The sequence below is a fragment of the Rousettus aegyptiacus genome, unplaced genomic scaffold (assembly GCF_014176215.1).
Source record: "Rousettus aegyptiacus isolate mRouAeg1 unplaced genomic scaffold, mRouAeg1.p scaffold_m13_p_8, whole genome shotgun sequence".
Classification (NCBI taxonomy): Eukaryota; Metazoa; Chordata; class Mammalia; order Chiroptera; family Pteropodidae; genus Rousettus; species Rousettus aegyptiacus.
The window spans coordinates 11,232,457-11,250,488 of NW_023416311.1; the positions used below are offsets into that span (position 1 = coordinate 11,232,457).

At 44.4% G+C, this 18,032-nt stretch overlaps 1 protein-coding gene across 27 annotated transcripts in view; it reads right to left on the bottom strand.

The window, feature by feature from the left end:
• RBFOX1 (RNA binding fox-1 homolog 1) overlaps nucleotides 1–18,032 on the bottom strand; it is a 1,358,182-nt gene that overhangs the window by 362,386 nt on the left and 977,764 nt on the right. Inside the window, exon 1 of one of the 27 annotated variants that reach the window (XM_036226174.1) lies at nucleotides 42–17,290. The exons of the other annotated variants lie outside the window; for them this stretch is intronic. The gene's annotated coding sequence lies outside the window, so the exon portion shown is untranslated. Of the gene's footprint in view, nucleotides 1–41; nucleotides 17,291–18,032 lie in introns of those variants that run through there. 27 annotated transcript variants of the gene reach the window in all.

Below are 18,032 nucleotides of genomic sequence, written 5' to 3' on the forward strand. Positions count from 1 at the left end.
GAGAGAGAGAGAGAGAGAGAGAGAGAATTTTTGACTCTCACCGAGGCTCACTCCGTTGGTCCTGATGCTGCGTGCCTCCTCATTTGTCAAATGGGTCCAAGGCAAGGTTGGATTTAAAAATTTTTTTTCTTTTTCCCTCCCCTTTGCCTCTTTTTTTTTTTTTTTAAACGACTCACCAAAATTCAAACTGTGTCTGCTAAAAATCTCCACGGGGGCGGGGGAGGCAGCGAGCGAGCGCCCCACCTCGCCAGCGTGCGGGGCGAGCTGGACGATTCATGTGATTGCCCAGCTGGGACCCAGAGTCTCAGATTTGGGTGGCGGTTTGTTTGCCTAACTCCTTGGCAAATAAACACAGAAATGGGATTCTCCCTCGTAAACTGCTGGGACGAGGCTAGGGACTGGGGCCACCACCGGAAGCAGGGGCTGCTGGTGCCCGAGGCATGGTGGTTTCTGGGGGCCCCCACCAGGCGTTTGGGGCACAGATTTCCCTGGGTGCCTTGCTTCAGCTGGGCTGGCGGCAGCCAGCACACCAACCAGCCCCCAGCCGCTGAGTAGGAGAAGCCGCTCGGGTTGGTGTGCAAATGAAGCCTGTTGGACTAACACGCCACTCCGGGTGAATGCAAGGTGGGGGGGGGGGGGCTTCTCTCAGCCTAGAATCCCCGCTCTTCTCAGATTATAAATGCACAGGGAGGGGAAGTCCGTGTCTGATAAGAGATTACTCTATGGGCTGCGGCGAACAAATGACAATGGTTTATTTAATTTTTTTCTTTCTTGCCTGGCCAGCCCTCCTTGGCCAAATTAGCATTCTACTCTTGCAGAAGGGTCTACCCCCTCCCCTTTACTTTATGAAGTAATAATTATTCATTAGTAGATTTCGTTAGTCCTTATGCAATAAAATAGGATGTGATCTGAAAATCAAAAGAAAATATTAAGACTCTAACACATCTTGGTACTCACAAGAAAAAAAAAGCACATTTTTGGCAGCAGTAAAATCATGATCAGGGATAATGCCATATTTTGTGATACAGATTTTGACCCAGTGATCGGATTTTCTTTTTCTTTTTCAGAGGAGGAGTCTGTCTGAACAGTATCTTTTTCAGAGGTTTGGTCCTCTGCAAGCAACTCGGCTGCGTGGCTTACCACCGCCTTGCAGGACAGAGACTCCCGACATGCTGGGTTCACACTGAGGAAGGAGCACTTAGGGCAGGAATCGGGGACTGGCCACCAGGGGCGTCCCCCGCTGACCCCTCTGTGAGGCTCGCAGGGAACACTCCTAGCCAAATCGCAGCTCCTGAACGGAGCCATCGGCTCGCAAGGCACCACTCACTTTGCAGGCTCATCAGAATGCTTTCTGAAGAAAAGGAAATTAATGATTCTGCAGCTCCATTTCTTGTCGTTCTGTTCGGAAACACCATCAATATCTATAAAGTCTTCACTACGGCAAGCGCTAGGCCCTGACCAGGTGGCTTGAGGCTTTCTACTCTTCACCTGGCAAAATCAGTTTCTCCATTCCCCAGGGACCTGCACACAGTACCATGTTTAAACATGAGCGAAAGTTGTTGATACAGGGGGTTAGGGAAGCACAGGCTCGTATTTTATGCTGGGTTTTGGGGGAAGGGGTGGGGCAAGGGTTAGTTTGAAAAAATTCTTGCTCTATATGTGGTCTCAGAAAGCACATTCAACAGACAAGGTCTGATTTACAGATAAAATGTTTCTTCTTTTCTTACTTTCTGCCTGTCATTCATTTTTTTTTTTTAATTTTGCAATTTACAGAATCAAAGGGAAAGCCACTCCAGAAAACACAGATGGAATAAAAGTTCGAAGCTTCTGCCTTTCCAGACCTTACTCTCCCTCTCTTTTCTCGCTGGCACTGAAAACACCCTCCAAATGCCCCCAAAAAGAGGACAGAATTTTCCCTACAGCTCATTTTCATAAGAAACACGATAAATAATACATGGCACTTTAATAAGACCTTATCTGAATGGTTTAATGAAAAACAAATACATTATGTAAGGAGCCAATAACTGCTCTTGGCTGCCCTGAGTCAATCCTGGTTTTCTAGTCTATTTTTTCCCCAAAGTTGTAAACCCTCAGGGGTGACTGGATTCCTACAGACCCATTTTGCGATCGTGTCTCAGATTCCTGTTTAAACTTAGGTTTTCGCAGTCAGGTGCATTGGAAGTCTGCCAAGTGAGACAATGTGATCCAGACCTTCTAAATGCACCTCAAAATGATTGGGGGCCAGCCTCCATTCTCTAAACAGTCAAGTCCCAGCGTTGCTGCACAAGTGCGTGCAAACACAATAATGCACAGAGGCAAGTAGGCACCCCACCCACAAGGCAACCCCACGCAAGATTGGGCAGGGAAGATTTTACGGGGGCTAATAATATCAGGGCACGTTATTCGCGAACTGAGCATTGGATGACCCCAGGTCAAGGGATAACGCCCTCTCTGCAATGATGGCTCACTCAATGACAAAACTCTGCCAGCCTGCTGGCAGCATCTGGGGATGATGAATTTAAATTCTATCTCAACAGAGACTGAGAAAGAGTCACATCAATGCTGCTAGCTCCCAAATGATTCTTCCTCATCAATAAATGGGAGAAGTAAGGAGAAAATGCCCTTCTCTCTCTCTCTCTCTCCCCAAAGAGTCCCTGGGCACTCAAAATCACTTGGGTGTATAGATCGCGTGCATAGTCAAGGACCCTTAATTGAATGTTTGTGCATGCCCAGTAGGGAGCAGAAAGAGTGCCGGAAAACCTGCAGTAAACGATGCCACCTCCAAAGGACACTTCCTTAGGCAGAAGGCCACTGCTCCCGTTTTAATTTGACCCATAGAAGTGTTTGTAACTTTTGCTTCACTCGAATTTCCCAGCTATTTAAATGAATACAGAAAATTGTTTTCGTTGCTGTTTTTCTTCACTCCCTTTTATAATTTTTTTTTATTATGGCTTCCCAATGCTGTCAAAAAGGTAGACGTTTAGGCTGAAGGAAGATTTTACTATGGGACTTGCCTCAGAGCAGCTCTGAGGAGTGGCTTAGAAGTGTGCTACTCTTACTTTCAAATTTCGATATGGGCAGCTACCTGTTCTCAGTCTTCGGTAGGGTGAGGATGGAAGTATCTGTACAGAACGGTATTGTTTACTGTCTCCATCACAAGCAGTTGGTGTCACCGACTTGTTGAAACCCCAGACGATGCTCAGTTAATGTTGATTACCTTCCAGCCACAGTTCTGGTCCCTAGGGCTGTTTTATTGGGGGAAGGCAAAGATTTCTGACGTGATAGAGCTCACATTCTTGGGGCAGGGGCCAGAAAACAAAGATAAGAAGTAAACTGTACAGACTACAGAAAATGATGAGTGCTGTGGAAGAAATAAGAGGAGGAACAGGATGACGGGGACCCCTGAGATAAGGAAGATCGGGCAGGTGTTCGCAGTAAACGCTGTAGAAAGTATGCTGGCTCTGCAAACGCATCCTCAGCTTCGAGAAAAGCCTTCTGCACCCTCCCCCCTTCCAACCTGATTGCCGAGCCTCAGATTTGTCTAATATATTAATTCTGGCACTCTCCTGGGTCAGTCCACCGAGAGTGGTGGTGGGAAGTCTGGCACTTCTAATGACTAAAAATTGGAAAGAATCTCACCGGTAGCTTTAACTACTTGGAGTACAGGATTTAATACACTATCCGACATATAGTAGGCACTGAGAAAATGTTGGATGGATGGATGGATGGATGGATGGATGGATGGATGGATGGATGGATGAATATATACAACAAGGATTTGGACCAAATGACCTTGACCTCTTGTTGTCCCTTTCTGCTCAAGGAACCCAAGGATCCCAAGGTTCTTAACATTTTGACTTTATTTTGTCTCTCTGTATGTTAAGCTGTCCCCTTGGCCTCTAGAATGAGGTCTCGGCCCTCAATGGTCCCTCTGAGCTACCCCACGGGAACTCTACTTGTCAGACACAGTTCTCCTGGCAAAGACCTGCTCACTCCAAGGCACAGAGTTGGGAGGCGGAGGACTCAGCTGCTCTTGGAAGAGCACAGTGTTCCCGTTTCAGAGTAACGAGCTACGGCTCGGGCAGAACCCATTCCATACCTTCAGAGACCAGCACTTTGCACATACTGGCAGGACTAAAGCTGCGGATTAGAGGCTGCTTCTGTGTCAAGGACCCCCAAACTCCACTAGCTTTCTGAGTCCAGGTTAAGACCCAGACGGAAAGAATAGGTACAAGCAACGCCCAGTTCACGACTGGCTCCCACCACAAAAGCTCTTTTCGAAATTATATTGGTCGTTTAGAACATTTTGACGTGATCTTTCATCCACAAGATCGACATCAGTGAAAAATAAAATCAACTAATTAAATAAGTAAAATGCCTACCGGTGTGATCCAGAATTGATGTGGTGGATGATGGGTAGTTTCAAATGCAGATGGTGAGACTCAAAACTGGTGAGGTTCAGGAACGGAGCTTGACACTCAGCAATCTGAATTTAAAATACGCATATTTTTCACCCTAATTATTGCACTTCTAGATACCTGTCCTGGAGAACACCTGAGATGGGCACAGAGCTACAGGCCAGGATAGTCTTTCCAGCACAGCTTGCAAAAGCAATAGGGCAGTCGTCAAACACGCTCTGGCACACACTTACAACACAGCTGAACAGAACAAGGTGCTTCTGTGTGTCTCCCTCAGAAAACTCTCCAGGAAAGATCTTTAAGAAGTTTCAGAGCACACATAATAAAATTTCCTATGTGGAAAACAAACGTAACTAACCCCAAACAACAAGAACCTACAATCTGTGTGTGTGTGTGTGTGTGCGCGCGTGTGTGTGTGCGTGCGTGCGTGTGCACGTGTACATACTAACTTGGACCATCACACATGGACTACAGCATCGGCATGCTCACCATCAAGGTATTCCAGGTCTACAGAAACACACAACTTGAATTTACATCCAGGATTTGCTATTTGCAAGATATGTCAATATGGGCATATGAACTAACCACTCTGGGCCTCGGGATTTTTATCTTTAAAATAGGGCTAATAATAGCTCCCTTATAGAACTGCAATGATACTTGGATTTTTTTTTCTCCTACTTCATGAACTATTAGAATTACAGTTTAAAAACAATAAAGGGATGGCATGAAATTAATGACATTTAATTTTTTTTTGGCCAAGTTAGTATCGTCACACACACGCACACGCGCACACACACGCACACACACACTCACACACACCATCTGCTATCATCATCATTTCATAACAGAAAGGGCATTTTGTACCAAAAAGAAGGACATAATCTCAAAATAAAGGACAGCCCTTCAAATTGATTAAATTTCGGTCTATTAAAATTTTCACTAAATTGCCCTTAATTTTCTCATTTAGCGGCAGTCTGTTGAAACGTCATTATGGAATTGGATGAATCTGTGGCTCTCCGTTTGGGAAGCAGCGAGATAATGAACGAAAAGAGCTTCTCAGCACAGGCGCTGGCATACGAGAATCAGCGATACCTGTCAGCCGTCGTGGGGATTCTTGAAAACAGTGACCACGCACTTACACTCATGAGGCCGGAATCTTACCCTCTTCGCCCCCACAGGTCCCCCGCGGCAAAGCAGATCAAATGCCTTTCTCATTTCCGAGTTCCCTGAAGAAGCAGACCTTTCACATGGGAGAGGCTTGGTGAAGGTCGGGGGAGTCGAATTTACAGGCTGACCAGGATTTATTCATTTTCCTCCATGACACATTCAAGGCCCCCTGAAATAGGACGGCTGTGATGGAGGCTTTGGGAACTCTTTCCTGCTCACATGAGGGCGTGTAGAATACTGCGTGGAGGGCCATACGTCTTTTGGGGTCTCGCTGCTTGGGGGTGAAGTCTCTGCTTCATACCCTTCCACAGCTGCTATTAAATGCTTATGGCGTTACAAGCCCTAAAAACATCACTTTCCTTCTAAGACAAAATACTAATTTGGCCTCTCTAATTAAGTTGTTAAAAGATAAAATAATGCAATACGTATAAATTCCGAGATTGGTGTTTGTCGCCCCGTAGCCACTCAGTGCGTATTAGCAACTATTATTGCGAATGATTTTTATTCTCAGTTCCTGCCCAGTTGATGAAATATGGATTCCTCTTCTTCTCCCCCTAAGAATGACACCGACAGAGTCAATACATTTATGGAACGACCCGCTCCAAATGCAATTTTTTTTTTTTGAGAAATTTTATACAAAAATGCCGTTCTGCCCTGCGTCCTCAGTACACAGAATTTATTTAACCTTGCTCATGAACCAAATGAACACAAACTTTCGTCCTTGTCAACTAAATTCTTCACCAGGCTTACCCCACTAAATGTTAGCTTGCGTCCTTCGCTAGATTTTTTTTCCAAAACAGATGAGGGTAACACACGTAAAGAGACTTTGTCTCCAGCCAGCATGGCTGAAACTCATAGATATATTTGGTGATGAAAACCCTGTAAGGTAGGTTTTCATAGCCCCAATTTACAGAAGAAGAAACTGAGGCTGCTAGCAATACACATCTTGTCCCGCAAATAAGAAACCCGGCAGTGTTTTCCATGAGGTTTGTTGAACAAAAAGCTGGAAAGCATCTTTTCCATCACCATGCTAGGCCAGTAGCAGCAGAGATGCTGACTACAAAATCATCATCATTCTATTCATCATTGTTTGCAATATCTAAACCTGGCAAGCACTTCTCTGAAGCATTACTCTACATCAATTCAGCTACAAAATTTCCTCTTGTGGAAATCTATCACTGACCCTGGCCACCTAATTTTACAGCCTGAAATTTTCCTACTTGGAAAGTCCCTACTTGCTTACAGGAGGGGCAAGTCTCACCCCACCCGCGTGCTCTTCAAAAGTAAAGACGCTAAAGACTCTGCCTCCACTCTCATCTGCCAACATCCCCGCCCCCATCACCATCCCTGGCAAAAGTGACAACTTATAGAGACAGTGTTCTCTCAGCGGAGCCAACTGACACCTCTCAGGAGAGACCCGAGACACGCCAGTTTAAAAACATCCAGAGCCAGCAAATACCTGAAGTTTCCAGCGCTTTCCCGAAACGATAGGTTACAGGAGGTGAGGATAAGGAAGAGTGCAAGTTTGGCACTTGAGAGGGTGGGAGCCCGTTTCCAGTGCACAGGACAGAATGTAAGAGCGTGGGACAAAGGACGGTAGGCGGCAGAGACAGAAACAGCTAAGTGGTGATTTCTCCTAATGAACAAGGCAGTGGGTGGGGAGGTCTACTTTGGGAAGCCTCCACACCCCGCCCACTCTGTGTTGCGACGTTCTGGGTGGAACTTGAGCAAATTTGAAGGCAAACAAAGTCTGCAGAAGATTCTATTTTTTTCCTCTCTCACAAGCATGGCTGCGGGGTTCTTTGACCCCCCATAAATGCTGAGAAATATTTATGTTTGTGTGACCTGAGTCACCCTCAAGCATCTCCTACTAAAAAGTACTTCACCTCCAACATCTCAAGCCCTGGGTTAATCCCCTTTGACCTTGACCTGCCCAAGGTCCTGTCTCGGCATGCAGACAAGAGCCACCACAGGGATTCTCAACCGCTGACATTACTGGTTCACCTTCAAGGGCTGGTTGGTGATTGTTGACGGTGAACCAGGAAGGGTGTAAGGGCTCAAAACAAAACTAGCTTAGTTTAGTCTGCAAAATTTAGAAGGTTACGTTGCAAATGGATCAGACACTGGTTCTCAAAAATCTTATCGGAAGCTCTTCGAACACACCATCTCTGGAATTCCAAGTTTTAGTCCCCAGATTGTCACCCCCAGTTATGGGCACCTCACACTCACGCAGCCTCTTCGGACCCATTAGCTAAGGATTTTATATTCCCTGTGTCTGGCTCCAACATGAGACCCACACGTGAAGCTCAGCCCCTCACCACATTCTGCAACACAGCCACTTTCATAGGGCACATGGTGGATGTGAAGACTGTGGAAGGTTAAGCATGAGAGAACATGGAAGTGCTTCCCATCTTAAACAGGATTCTAGAAGGATCTATGTGCATCCCATCCTTGTAGATGACATTCGGCTATTCTAACCACCGCTGACTTTGATGAGACTTTCCTGGTCCCAGGCCTTCTCTGCCACGCTTCTATGTTCTCTTCCCCTTCCTCCTGGGAGCTAGAGAACTCATTCTCACCCCCACCCCTTTGTCCCATGTTTCTTGCTCCTTGAAAGCTGGCGTCAACTGTCTCTGTTCCCTTGGGGGGTCTGCCTTCTTACCCAAGTTTGCATCAAGCCATTTTCCTAAACCAAAATAGTACTCTCCAAAAGATGTTTCATTATGTCTACTATTAAAAAAAAAAAAAAAGCTTTTTCTTCACTTGGTTTTGGACAGAATCATTGGACATTCTTCCAGCACAGTGGTGTGTAAGGGAAAAACTGGTTTGCCCTGGCTGCACCTTCCAAAGTACATGCGTGTGGCAGAGTTCTTGAGTGCTCCATAAACGTATCGTCCAGCTTGGTGGCATCTTGTGCTTTGTGGGGTCTCGTAGCTCTTGCGTCACAATCGTCGTCCCCTTGTACGACCACTCGCTGTGATACTCTCTGCACACCTGGGATGCGGCAGTGGTTGGGAACCACTGCATCTGGCTCCCCACGGGAGCCTCATCACACGCGCAGCCCTGACCTCCCCTCACAGCTCCTTCTCCAGAACGATCGTGCGCCTCAAACACGCTCCCACGCATCTCAGTGCGAAGGTCCCACCCCTACTTGTAACATCCCCCCAAATAAAGCATTTGAACATGCTTCTCATCCCCTAAGGTATCGCTTTTTTGTTGTTGTTAATGGAAGTACCTCCTTTCCATTTACTTAACCTTGAAACCTCAACATTCGCCCTTGACACCACCTTTTGCTGCTCCCAATAGTCATATCGTGTTTAACTCTCCAATCTTCCAACGATGAAACCCCTCGATTATCCACTGCCGCTGTCCCAGTCCATGGCATTATTCTCTCAGGCTCAGATTTAAACATAAAAATAAAGAAAGCTATGCTCCCCTCATTGATTCTTTTCGCTCTTAGTACCTGTCCCTCCCAATGCACACCGTACATACATTGATTCTATAGGATAACTTTAAATTGACAAAGCCAGACTCGTCAATCGTCCACTCAAAAGCCATCAGCGGCCCCCTCCCACCGATGAGGGCACCGTAGTCAGAGCTTACAACATAACCGGCCCTCCTTTTAAGGCATTTCCCTCTCTCCAGATTCCGGTCACCTCGTACCTAGTCTTGTAATTGCTTACGCTCAGTGCATAGTAATACATCTCCAAATACACGTTCTTGGGCTCAAACTGCTTTAACGATATGGACGTACAAATCCCAGGACACCCGGTGCGGAATTAAATAAATAATCTCAGAATGAAGAAGCGTGCACCTGTGTATGTCTGTAATGTCGAGGTGGAGTTGAGGATGATAGCGCCTGCACGTAAATGAGACAGCCGGTGTTGACGGTGAGTCCCCTGCCTGTTTCCCGCCCATCTCCTGCCTCCCCGTCCTTTGCACACCGGCGCACAACCATTCCAGGAGAACTGTTTCCTGTCCATGTCGTATCCCCATCCCCTGCTGTCAGCAGCAGATGCTTGTTAAATATCCGTTGACCAGATGAGAAAACTTGGAAATGTCAAGATAAGTCCTCCTCTACCTCCACACTTCTGAGATCCATGTCATTCTCACTCATTCATTCATTCATTCATTCACTCACTCACTCATTCACTCATTCACTCATCAGCTACATCTTGCATGCCTTCTCTGTACCAAACATGGTGCTGATCCTGGAGATACAGAGCAGGAGACGGAACTTCCGTTCTATATTAACCAGATATATTTAGGTCCTCTAATTGAAGAAAAAGTTATCTTTTGCAACCCTGTATCGGCATGTGAATCATCATTTTTTCAATATTATGCAACAGATTCAAATACTCAAGTGAATTGAACTATAAGACTAATTGAAAACAACATACACCCAATTCCAAAATTAGTATTCATCAAAATAGCCTTATTTTCTCACTAATTAGCTTTTAATAAATGTCTCACATTTTAATTTACAAAATTCCTCTCTATTCTGCCCCTTTCATTTCTTTTATAAATGCAGTTTCGTGTGGAATTTATTTATAAAAGGGTTTCTGCTGGAGTAAATGTACATATATATTTGAGAACCACTGGTTTACTATGTGACACTGTGAGGCCCAGATTATAGGTTTACCCACTCACGGAGAATAAAAAAAAGGGCACGTTTCGGGGCTGCAGCGTTCACCCTAACCTCATACTGTCCTCTCAACAATGAAGTGGATGATGGTAAGGGCTAGAGAGGAAGATCGCCTGGTTCTGAACCTTGGACCTGTTTTGCACAAGCTGGGTGATTTTTGGCAAGTTATTTAAACTTCCTCAGTCATGAGTTCCTCGTTTATCAATTTAAAAAAGCATGAGTATTGTTTTTTCATAATTTGAGTAACACGGAACTATAGGTATAAATTGCTTAGTGTAATCCGTGGCATCTAGTCAGTGAACTAGGCATGTTTGCTTCATAGCTTCATGGTGGTGGCGGCGGCGGTGGTGGTGGTGGTGGTGATGATGATGATGATGATGATGATGATGATGATGGTGATGGTGATGATAAAGGCACTGGTGCTGGGGGCATTGTTTTGGGCACGGGTGACAGTAGTGATGACGATGGTGGCAGTGGTGGTGATGTTGGCGATGATGATGATGATGATGACGGTGGTGGTGTTGATAATGGTGATACGGTGGTCGTTGGTTATGAACTCAAGAGGAAGGCAATATACATCAGCCTCGTGGGAAAGACAGCTCCATTCCCTCGAGCTGGTGGGAAGCGGAGCCATTCTTTTTGTCTTTTGTAGGAAAGCCCATTGCTAGTTGACTGCTCCGCCCTTCTCTCCTAACTCTAATGCTTCCAGCTAAGGAACCAATTGGAATTGCTGTCACCACCGTGACTCCCCTGGCTCGCCCAGCTCATAACTGGGCCACGGACATCTCTAGGGAGCCTCTCTTGTGTAGGAAGCAGGAGCTGACACCACTGTCTTCCTGGTTACTCTAGGGGATGTTAATAATTTACGACCTCTTTAGTGAAACACCAAAATCCAGCATGCTGATACTTCCTCTAATAAAGCTCGGATTCTCAGCAGGCTCCCCGCTCCCTTTCTCCGACCCTCCTCGCCTCTCGTCGCCAAGCCATTACAATACTCTTTTTTTCCACACAGTCATTGTGGATCCACACAATTCCAAGAAATGTCATAAAAACATAATAGCGAAGCGAAGAATGGTCAAACGTTTGCTCTGTACCAGGTGCTCTGCCCCGTGTTTGACATTCGTCATCCCATTTTCTCTTCCCAGACCCCATAAGGAAGGCAATCTGACCCCTCTCATTTTATAAATGAGGAAACTGAGGGTGGAAGAAGACGACTTGCAAATCCGTGCCCTCAGGCCCTCACGACGGTGGGCGGGACCTCCTCGCCTCCGGTCGTCTACTTTATTACATAACACACTCCTGAAAACGGATTTTAAAACAGAATTTCTGAAAGTTGAACAATTGATATGAGTTCTCTGAGACTTGGTTCTTTCCTCATAAATTAAATCGAATTACAAAATCGCAAACCTCGGTTCAGGTAGAGGCTGCCTCCCCGAGACCCCTGTGGGTATCTGAAACCACCATGGGTTCGCTCTGTTGTCATGGAAACCCAGGCTCAGGTCTGGACCCAATGCCTGAGGGGGGCCTAAGTAACTGTGCCTCCCCTTTCCTTCCTCAGAGCGTGAGAAAGATGATCTCAGCCAGCAAATGCACATGGGGTTTGATTTTGATTTTTGGTCAAACAACCAGCCATACAAAAGATCAGTTTACTGCTCATTCCATTGGGACTACATCCCTCAGTTTTGGAAATACCACTAGAGAAGAATAATTTATAAAGCAGAGAAATGCATATGAAATGAAGGAGTAACAAAGAAATCCAAATTCACATGGTCGAATCTCATGTGTGTAAAATCAGTCTGCATCTCTAATTCAAGCTCCCCACTCCTGAGTGTATCTCCTTTTAGATCTAAGTCCACCCAGATACCGCTAAAGCTTCAAGAAAACATCCAAAAGATCATAATATTCTTAAGACTGCCCGGTGACTCTTCTTACTTTTTTTTTTAAATTATAAATATGTATTAACCAAGTTTATATTAATAAACAAGGAGTGGCTTCATAATAAAGAAAAGGAAGTTTCCCTTTCTTCTTCCTGTTTTTTTTTTTCTTCTTTTTTTAAGTGACCCAAGTCAAGGAGTGAAAACACCTCCTTCCCTGTCATAGGCAGGTCAGAGTCTCACCTGGAGGGGAAGAAAGTGGAGGCGTGGTCTGCTGGGAATGAACTTTGACCTCCTCACCATCCCATCCAGTTGGAAATAGTTTCACAGAGATTCTAGAAAGAGGCAAAGAACACTCTTGCATAGTCCTTAGGACTGTTGCACACCACATAAGCTTAATTACAGTCACCAAAAAAGTTTCTTTCTTGCCTCTCCAGGTCCTGTGTGACAGCTTATCATTCTGGTGGCACTTTTTGTCAAGAAAACCTCATTTCTATTTTTATTATGAAGGCTGCTTGTCTTTACTGGCTCTTAGTACATAGATCAAGACATTACGGAGACCTGAGCTTTCCTCAGGCAAATGAGAATTACTAATTTTCTCTCTCTATTAAGTGCGGCACTGTCTCCATTGGCTTCGCTAATGCTTATTTCACACACTCAGACCATGAAGACCCTGGGACAAAGTTAATCTGTTCGGCACCACCACCCTGACAGCCCAAGGACTCCTACCATTTATTGCCTGTGCTCATTTTCAACAGAGAAAGTAGCCATGTCGATTCACCACGGAAGCAGGATCTTCTCTAAATTATGATCCCAAATTCCCATCCTGCCACTTTTGAGCCTATGTGCAAGATGGGGTTTTCTTTAAGGAAATGGAGTGATGCAAGAACTGAGACTCTTGGAATCCTGTGAAGCTACACGATGCTCGTGTGAGGCTGCAGGCGGAAGGGTATGACAGTTAAACCACGTTCCCTCTTACTCAAAAGCCTATCTGATAATGCTAATGCTGAGAAAACATGTACCTACTAGGAGAGGTTTTTCCGTGCTAAGCATTCTAAAAATGATTTACGCGCATCGTTTTACTTAATCTCTATGCCAAAACTTTTATCCATGTGCTCACTCGTTCATTCCTCATTTAAGTCATGTATACATATTTATGGAACAGTAAGTTATGTTCTAAGCATTGTACAATGTCCCCCATATGCAGAGATTAGATACAATCAAGTAAACAAACGAACAAAACTCAGCCTGTTTACTCTGATGGAACTTAACATCCACAGGCAGAGACAGCTTTTAAAAAATCAATTCAATTGGTTTCTTATAAAACTAATGTCCCAGCAATTTCACTCCTGAACATTTATCCCAGAGGAATGGAAACTATATTCACACAAAAATCTGTGTGTGAAGTTTTATTTATAATAGCTACAAACAGACATCAGTCCAGATGTCCTTCCACAGGTGAATGGTTAAACAGATGGTGGTATAGCCATACCATGGAATACTATTCAGCAAAGAAAAGGAATTGCTGGTAAACACAACAGCTTGGATGAATCACCAGGGAACTATGCTGGAGGGAAAAAAAAAATCCAACAACTCCAAAAGGTTATGTACTACAGAGTTCCATTTTTGAAATGTCTAAATGAAGAACAGATTATTCTTGAAATGTCTAAATGGAGAACAGATTAATGTTTTAAATAACTTAAAATAATTCCACTTTAAAAATAAAGAACAGATTAGTGTTTGCCAGGAGTTAGGAATTGTTGGAGGTTGGGAGTGAGGTGTGAGTGGTTATAAAAGGGAAAATGAAAAAATCCTATGGTGATGGAATCGCTCTGGCTCCTGGCCATGGTGGCAAAGTCATAAATCTACACCTGTGATAAGATTGCATGGAATTAAATATACCCTTTACACACACACACACACACACACACACACACACACACACACTAATGCAAGTAAAACAGGAAATCTGAATAAGATCAATGGATCCTATCAATTTCAATGTTGTGATGCTGTACAATAATTTTGCCAAATTCCGCCATTAAGTGAGATCTCTAGATATCATTTCTCACACCTGTATGTGACTCTATGATGATCTCGATTTAAAAAAAAAATCCATTAGAAAATAAATCATATAGTTGTTAATTTTATAAGCCCAGTTGTGATAAATGCTATAAAGGAAAAGAACGGGGTTTAAATATATATATATTTAAGGGAACTATACATAGCAAGGGGCTGGATTTAGACTAAGGGCGAGGGAAGAGTTTTCTGAAGAGGTGTCATTTCATTGGGCAAGTGAAGGATCAGGAGCTGGCGAGGAGAAAAGTGGGTGGCAAAGTGTTCCAGGAAAGGAAAGAGTGTGTGGCAGGGATGTGCAGAAGGGGGTGCCTGCTCGGGGAACAAACAGAAGCACTGCAGAAAGGGGGCGTCCGCTGCACGGAGCCTGCGCCGGAGGACGAGTGAGCGCCCTAACCCTGTGTGGGAGCTGCTAGCTTTTTGCCATGGCTTCTGCCGCAGGAAAGCGAGGCTCAGACAATCAATCTACGCGAGGTCGCGAATCTAGGAAGTGCCAGGGCTAGGATTCAACATCGAAACTCTGCCTACGTCCACCATCTCCCCTAAAAAGAACCACCCTGCAATGTACACTGGCTCTTCGACCCAGCAATGCCACTTCCGGATATTTACCCAAGAGAACAGAAATCTTATATCCCCAGAAACACCTGCACACATGTGTTTATAGCAACTTTGCCATAATCAGCACAAACTGGAGACGACCTGAAGATCCTCCGACTGTTGAACAGATGAACTGCGGTGCATTCCTACGATAGAATGCTACCTAGCAATAAAAGAGAAGAATGAACGGTTGGTAGACACAACTGCATAGATGAACCTCACATTCATTACATGGAGGGAAAGAAGTCGCGCTCAAAAGCTACCTACTTATGATTCCATTTATTCGACATTCTAGCAAAGGCAAAACTAGAGGAACAGAAAGGGGACTGGTGATTGCTGGGGATTCTGGGGGTAAGGACTGACCCCAAACAGACCCTGGGAACTTTTCAGAATGATGATTATGTACCATATCCTGATGGCGGTGGTCTTTATGTCACTGCAGGCATTTGCCAAAACGTGCAGAACTGCACGCTGAAAAGGGCAAGTTTCACTGACTTTGATAAAATGACCTGATGAGATGAGCAGATACAGGTGAAAGCCAGAGAAGACGCTGTCTTACTTCTGGAATGTTCTGGGTGGCCCCAGGAGGCAATAATAACATTACTAAGTGTCTTAGTCTCAGAAGATGCGATAAAGAAAAATTGAGTAAGGATGCAGCTTCTGGGAGGGCGGGACGGGGATGGCCCACTCCTACTATTCCTAGGAGCCACGGGTGGCACAGAAGGACCATGCCGCAGGCAGACGCCTGATTCTAAGCAGACACTGGCATTGCCCAGCTGGGGAAGTGACCTAAGTTCCTGAAACGGAAGTGTGTCCGTTTCATAAGGAAGGCGAGGGTGCATGAAAGAGGAGGAGAGCTAAGTAAAGTCAAGTCAAGGTAAGCGCTGTGTTTTTCCTGTGTTTGCAGAGGACCCAAACTTTGTGCTCTGTGGTCGTAGACGTCAAACCCAGGGCTTGGATTGCAAAGACAGCTGTCTTTCCATGGTAGACGTGTCCTCAGAATGAAGGTCCAGCCATGCAGCGAACCAAGCACCCTCACGACCCCCAACACCGGGTCAGCTCTGCGGCCAGCAAACACGCCAGCTTCTACCAGCGTGGTCCCAGCCTCGGCCATGGATCTCCTCTCACTAGGCCCAGGGGCCTCTCAAAGCTCTTGCCCCACGGGGATTATAATGAGTTGATGATCAATTTCCCTCTCAGCTCTGTGAGTCATCAGGGGTGGCTAGTTTCAAAGGGAGGATGGAAAGGCTTGGCCATTTCCGGAAGCTGCTTTTCCTTGAGGGGTTTCACATCCCAGAACGATGAACTCTGAGCCATCTGGGGGTGGGAGGAGCTGGTTCAGGTCAGATGACCTGAGGATGAGCTGGCGTCTTACATCACGCCCACTAAGCAAACGAACCTGAACACAGTCAGCCAGTCTCTCGCCCCACCTCCATCCCAGACCACCTCTCTTCTGTCTTCCCTTAACACCTCATTTTTATCCCTAGGATTGCCCTCATCATGACACATTTTATCATACCTTCCTATATCTGCGTCTTAAGCACCCATTTACCACTCTGAAGAAGGTGGATACCACAGGACAGGGCTGGGCTGGGCTGGCCACTGAAAACCCAACCATGTGGCTCAGGCCTGCGTGTGACAGGAACTCAGCAAATGTCTGCTGGATAAACGAATAATAGAAAGCTTGCTGCACACACAGAGAAATGAATTCAAGGACAAACCCCCAAAGAGACCACCTGGTGAAAAGCAGAAAATATCATTAACTGAAAACAAGACATTTTCGAGAAATTCGCATTTCGGTTTTACCGAAGAGACATTGTATCACTTTGCCCAAGTGACATGTTATGTACAGAGAAAATGCAGCATTTATTTCTATTACACTGAAGCTTCCTCTGTGTAAGTCAGAGAAGTTAAATGCCCAGCACGGGGTCCCCCATGGCCAAAGATCCATGTTTAAGAAAAGGAAAGAGAGAAAAGGAAAGAGAAAACACATAAAAAAAAAAAGAGGAAAAAAAAAAGAGAGAGAGAATCTCTAGAAACCTATGCCACATTTATAATCAGAGAAAATAGGACTTTTTATCAGTTCTTCGTCAGTATTTTACATTTTAAAATCCAGCTCCTAAGAGAACCATAACCAAATGTTTTTAAAGGGAAAAAAAAAAGAAGAAAACAACTTTAACTATCTCTGCTCTCTAACCTTGGTCAGTATAATTCCCTTTCCATGAGATAAATTTAGTCTGAGAACAAGACAGCCTTGGCCCCACTGCATAATTCATTGGCAGCTTTAATCTTCAGAATGACTATTAGTGTACATTTCAGGTTTTATTGCAATTTTTTAAACAAATAATATTTTAAGTTCAAAGTGAATGTATCATGAGTTGGTGATTTGTAATACGTTTTTACTAAAAAGAAAAAATAAAATTTCTTTAGACCTTCAGATGTGAATTGAAGACTTAAAAACAAACTGAATCCAGATAATGAAGGATAGAAAATCAGACAAATGAAAGTATATGAAACAAATATATTCAAAAGTAGTCATAGTGAACTTATAATAAACTATAAAGGTATAAATGAACTCCCTTAAAAGGATATGCTAATAATATAGAACAAATCTATATGATTCAAAGAAATATATTTACTCGATCATCTAAATAAATGGTTTGCCTCCAAAATGTTCAACATCTCATGGTTTGTAAATGTCAAATATATATAGATGAGACTTTATGCGGACATTTCATTCTGGGGCAAATTTAGGTCTTTGACATCTAAAGATGTTGACTTGGGTTCAGTCTCTCTTTAAGTATTAATTTGAGAACATTTGCCTATTTAGCTGATGTATTTGCAAATCTAGTTAAAAGGTGTGTGAAATAGGCCCACATTTGCCACTGGGCAACTGGTCGAATCAATAGAACAAGAATCACCAACCGCATCAACCACTTCTAACTTAAAACCGTGTCCATGGAATTTATCTTAGGGTTTTAGAAACTAAGCAGAACCAGACGCCACCATGACACATTTAGCAATCCTTTTTAGCTCCCAATGCAGTGAATCGCATGACAGGTTATGCTAACGTTAATCTGTGTTGACCACAGGTAAAAAAAAAAAAAAAAAAAAAAAACAGCGAAGAATTCTTCACTCTCGTCATTGAAATCTTCATCTGCCTTAATCTTGGCTCTTCTCCATCATTGCCTCCCCCTAGCAGCTGAAATTCTTTTTTTTCCTGAAGCTGGTCCTCTTCTTTTGAAATAGGAATGC